The sequence below is a fragment of the Somniosus microcephalus genome, chromosome 4 (assembly GCF_052327205.1).
Source record: "Somniosus microcephalus isolate GS21.2 chromosome 4, FLI_Smic_1.0, whole genome shotgun sequence".
Classification (NCBI taxonomy): Eukaryota; Metazoa; Chordata; class Chondrichthyes; order Squaliformes; family Somniosidae; genus Somniosus; species Somniosus microcephalus.
Window position 1 is genome coordinate 23,047,971 of NC_140990.1, and position 6,000 is coordinate 23,053,970.

The 6,000-nt window shown below is 45.0% G+C and overlaps 1 pseudogene; it reads left to right on the forward strand.

The window, feature by feature from the left end:
• LOC147118414 (uncharacterized) overlaps positions 1-2,743 on the forward strand; it is an 86,607-nt pseudogene extending 83,864 nt beyond the window's left edge.
• Positions 2,744-6,000: the final 3,257 nt, after the last annotated feature.

Here is a 6,000-nt window from a genome sequence, read left to right on the forward strand (position 1 = left end):
GCCATCTTGGACAGGGAGGGATCACGGTGCATGCGTAGCCAACTTGGTACAGGAACAGAGATTGGGCGGGGCTTCAGGGTCCCAGTGACCAGGAAAGACAATCATTGACTCATTGCATTCTCACTCTGCACACAGCGGGTGTAGAACTGAACCCAACCAGAGTAGAGGGAGGGGGAAAACTGGGAGTGGAGGGTCTCCTCTACATTGGGGAGACCAAACACAGATTAGTCGACCGCTTTGCGGAACACCTCCGTTCAGTCTGTACGGGTGACCCTGAGCTTCCGGTCGCCTGTCACTTTAATTCACCGCTTCACTCCCACTCTGATCTCTCTGTCCTCGGGCTATTGCATTGTTCCAATGAAGCTCAATGTAAGCTCGAGGAACAGGACCTCATCTTTCGATTGGGCACTTTGTAGCCTGCCGGACTCAACATTGAGTTCAACAATTTCAGATAATTATCCCTGCCCCCATTTTTCATGCAGTATGATTTTTGCCATTCCCATTTGCAACATTTTATCTTTCCTGCCTCTTACAAAAGTACAGGATGTTCTTTCTATTTCTTCCTCCCCTCCTAACCCCCCCCCCCCTGTCTCTGCACCTGCTTAATATCTGTTACATCTCCAGCTTTTTCCAGTTCTGATGAAGGGTCCCAGACCTGAAACGTTAACTCTGTTTCTCTCTCCACGGATGCTGCCTGGCCTGCTGAGTATTTCCAGCATTTTCTGTTGTTATTAAAGAAATGTTGGAGATGGTGCGATGGGTTTGGATTTCAGCACAGGGAGGCGGGAAGATAATAATAATCAACTTTATTGTCATTGTTAGTGCACAAGTGCAGTACAACGAAATGTTGGCTTGCGGCTCCCAAGAGTGTACATTTAGATTAAGACATTTAAACATTCAACATACATTTGGCTTGTAATACATTAACATAAACATAACCATAATAAAGTGCATTGGCAGATGTGCTTTACAGCTTTGGGGGAGCGAGAGAGGAAAGATTGTTCCATAGAAACTAGAATTGTCTGTCCTGAATTTCTATCCTGTACTTAGTGATGACTTTTGTAAACTCCCTTTACAGAGAATCAGATGGGGAGGATTTGCAAACGAGAAACTCAAACCAAACATCATGTCAAGATCTGATAAGAGTCACTCGATTCATAAGGACTTGAATATCATCGGCCTTTGAATGTAGTAGAAATGTTTGCCTGTTCTGTCCGTGGGCAAAGATTTCAAACATCAGTGTAACTGCAGAAGCACCGAGACACCCACACTGAGACTGTTCCAGTGCACTGACTGTGGAAAGAGCTTTAACCAGTTACACAGCCTGAAAAAACATCACACCATTCAAAGCGGGGAGAAACTGTACACGTGTTCTGTGTGTGGACGAGGCTTCAACTGATCGTCCAACCTGGAGAGATACAAGGACACCTGCACCATGGAGAAATGTGGGGACAGTGGGATGGGATTCAATTAACCGTCCTAGCTGGAATCTGGGAAGAGGCTGTTTACCAGCTCCTTTTATTCGAAGGGATTCACTCAATTGTCTAGCATGTTGACATGCCAGCGAGCTCGCAGTAGGGAGAGGCCGTTCACCTGCTCAGTGTGTGGGAAGGGATTCACTTGTTCATCCCACCTCACTGCACACCAACTTGATCACGCTGATGAGAGACCTTTTAAATGCTCTGACTGTGGGAACAGCTTTAAAACCTCCGAGGAACTGATGAAACACCAGCGAGTTCACACTGACGAGAGACCGTTCTGTTGCTCTCACTGCGGGAAGAGGTTCCGGCAGTCATTCCGTCTGGCTCAACACCAGCTTCTTCACACTCATGAGAGTCCATTCAGTTGCTCTCACTGTGGGGAGAGGTTCAGCCAGTCATTGCAACTCGCTGAACATCAGCAAGTTCACACCAAGGAGAGACCGTTCAACTGCTTCGTGTGTGGGAGGGGATTCACTCGTTTAGCCCACCTTTTGACACATGAGGACATTTACACTGGGGATTTGCCGTTCTACTGCTCCGTGTGTGGGAAGGGATTCACTCATTCAAACGAACTTTTGACACACCAGCGAGTTCACACTGGGGAGAGGCCGTTCACCTGCTCCGTGTGTGGGAAGAGATTCGCTCAGTCATCCCACTTCCATGAACACCAATGTGTTCACTCTGATAAGAGACCTTTTAAATGTTCTGAATGTGAGAAGACCTTTAAAAGAAGTAAGGATCTGCTGACACACCAAAGCACTCACACTGGGGAGAGGCCGTTCACCTGCTCCATGTGTGGGAAGAGTTTCGCTCGTTCATCCCACCTGCTGAGACACCAGCGAGTTCACACTGGTGAGAGGCCGTTCACCTGCTCCGTGTGTGGGAAGGCATTCACTGATCCATCCCACCTACTGAGACACCGACGCACTCACACTGGGGAGAAGCCGTTTACCTGCTCCGTGTGTGGGAAGGGATTCACTTTTACATCCAACCTGCTGACACACTGGTGAGTTCACACTGGGGAGAGGCCATTCACCTGCTCCGTGTGTGGGAAGGGATTCACTTTTACATCCAACCTGTTGAGACACCGGCGAGTTCACAAGTGACTGCATGGATTAGATTCTGCTGTTATTCCTGCTGTGAATCACATCCAGGACTGAACCATGTTCATTCTGACAGTTGGGGTTTGTTTCTGTTGATGTTAACCTGTAACTAGGCTGGAGCTTAATATTCTGGATCAATGCCAAATAAATCGGCTTTGTTTCAAACACACAGTGTGTGGAGTATTTGTTTCCTCCAAGAAATGAGAGCGGAATTGAGTAGAGTGGATTGGGAAAATAGATTAAAGGGTAAGACGATACATGATCAGTGGTGTACATTTAAGGAGTTATTTTACAACTTCCAAAAAATATATATTCCACTGAGAAGAAAAGGGTGTAAAAGAAAAGACAGCCATCCGTGGCTAAGTAAAGAAATTAAGGATAGTATTCGACTAAAAACAAGGGCATATAAGGTAGCCAAATCTAGTGGGAGGATAGAGGATTGGGAAAACTTTAAAAGACAGCAAAAAATAACAAAAAGATTGATTAAGAAAGGGAAGATAGATTATGAAAGTAAATTAGCAAAAAATATAAAAACAGATAGTAAGAGTTTTTATAGTTATATAAAAAGAAAAAGGGTGGCTAAAGTAAATGTTGGTCCCTTAGAGGATGAGACCGGGAAATTAATGGTGGGAAATATGGAGGTGGCAAAAACACAATGAATATTTTGTATCAGTCTTTACAGTAGAAGACACTAAGAATATCCCAACACTGGACAAACAGGGCTACAGAGGAGGAGGAGCTAAACACGATCAAAATCACTAAGGAAGTGGTACTCGGTAAAATAATGGGACTCAAGGCGGATAAATCACCTGGACCTGATGGCTTACATCCTAGGGTCTTGAGGGAAGTGGCGGTAGGGATTGTGGATGCATTGGTAATAATTTTCCAAAACTCCCTGGACTCAGCAAAGGTCCCGGCAGACTGGAAAACTGCTAATGTAGCACCCTTATTTAAAAAGGGCAGTAGACAGAAGGCTGGAAACTATAGACCGGTTAGCCTAACATCTGTGGTAGGTAAAATTTTGGAGCCCATTATTAAGGAGACAGTAACAGGACATTTGGATAATCATAATTTAATAGGACAAAGTCAGCATGGTTTTATGAAGGGGAAGTCATGTTTGACAAATTTGCTGGAGTTCTTTGAGGAAGTAACATATAGGGTGGATAAAGGGGAACCAGTGGACGTAGTGTATTTAGACTTCCAAAAGGCATTTGACAAGGTGCCACACAAAAGATTATTGCTTAAGATAAAAAATCACGGGATTGGGGGTAATATTCTGGCATGGATAGAGGATTGGCTATCTAACAGAAGGCAGAGAGTTGGGATAAATGGTTCATTCTCAGACTGGCAATCAGTAACTAGTGGTGTTCCGCAGGAGTCAGTGCTGGGTCCCCAACTCTTTACAATCTATATTAACGATTTGGAGGAGGGGACCGAGTGTAACATATCAAAGTTTGCAGATGATACTAAGATGGGAGAGAAAGTAGTGAGTGAGGAGGACATAAAAAACCTGCAAGGGGACATAGACAGGCTAAGTAAGTGGGCAGAGATTTGGCAGATGGAATACAATCCTGGAAAGTGTGAGGTTATGCACTTTGGCAGGAAAAATCGTAGAGCAAGTTATTATCTTAATGGCAAGAAACTGGAAAGTACTGAAGTACAAAGGGATCTGGGGGTCCTGGTGCACGAAACTCAAAAGGTTAGTATGCAGGTGCAGCAAGTGATTAAGAAGGCCAATGGAATGTTGGCTTTCATTGCTAGGGGGATAGAATATAAAAATAGGGAGGTATTGCTTCAGTTGTACAAGGTATTGGTGAGACCGCACCTGGAATACTGCATACAGTTTTGGTGTCCATACTTAAGAAAAGACATACTTGCTCTCGAGTCAGTACAAAGAAGGTTCACTCGGTTCATCCCGGGGATGAGGGGATGGACATATGAGGAGAGGTTGAGTAGATTGGGACTCTACTCATTGGAGTTCAGAAGAATGAGAGGCGATCTTATTGAAACATATAAGATTGTGAAGGGGTTGGATCGGGTGGATGCGGGGAGGATGTTCCCGATGATGGGTGAAACTAGAACTAGGGGACATAATCTTAGAATAAGGGGCTGCTCTTTCAAAACTGAGATGAGGAGGAACTACTTCACTCAGAGGGTGGTAGGTCCATGGAATATGCTGCCCCAAAAAGCTGTCGAAGCTACATCATTACATAAATTTAAAACAGAAATAGACAGTTTCCTAGAAGTAAAGGGAATTAAGGGTTACGGGGAGCGGGCAGGAATTTGGACATGAGTCTAGGTTCGGATCGGACATGGCCCTGTGGGTAGCGGAGCGGGCCCAGGGGCCGTGTAGCCTGATCCTGCTCCTATTTCGTGTGTCTAATTCTGTTAGATTCAGGAGATGGTTCTGTGATAGTAGATTGGCGGTTAGGATCTGATCAGCCATGATCTTATTGAAAGGCGGAGCAGGCTCGAGGGGCCGATTGGCCTACTCCTGCTCCTATTTCTTATGTTCTTATAAGAGGAGACTAATTGATGTCCTGTTACCGACTGCTCCATTTTTGGGCCTTTTCTCCTTTCTAACTCTAGATTATTTCTGTTCTCAGACCTTCGGTTACTCTCATGGACAAGTCCCAGCTCCCCATACCTTCCAGAGTGCCTCTCCTAGCCTTGGTATCCAGGGAAGGTATCGGTAACACGCCCGGGATCACTAAACACAAAACCCAGTCTGTTAATCGCTTTCAGCGACTGGACTTAGCGTGTGACCCACAGCATCTCTCTCACCTTCGATGTGTGAATAGAGCATCACGCCTCAGAACCTGGTTTTCAATGTAAATGCACTCAGCAAATGTATTGAACAAGTAAACAGATCACGGCCCAATCCTCCAGCTCTATATTGTAGGTCGATGAGACTCTGTTAAGGTGCCATGTGCTGCTGGACCGCTCTGCATTGTACCTGTAATGGAAAATAACTGAAGATTAGTCTCATTGTAACGTTTGCTGTCATGAAATTAGTGTGTCTTTTAATGAGCCTCATGTCCTTGCTCAAATCGGCTGTAATTGTGTAGAAAGGGGATGTGTAAAGAGATGGTCTGTGTATGGAGATGTGAAAGAAGGAAACGGTGTGTGTGTGTGTGATAGTGACACAGCCTTGTGGTCACAGTCAGAACAATGACAGATATCCTTGTGGTTATGGTTTGGGCAGGGCCAGGTCAATAATGTAGTAAACAAGTTAAATATAAATATCGCCAGTGTAGTCGCAGCTTGTTAGAACAGACCTGGGGAGAAGAGAGCTCTGAATCCACTGTATTATCTCTGTTCTCCGGATCGGGTAATTATACTCTGTCTGTATTTTTGCAGTGCTGTTAATAAAGTCAGTGAAAGACTATCTGTTGTTGTGAGCTTGATTATCTGGT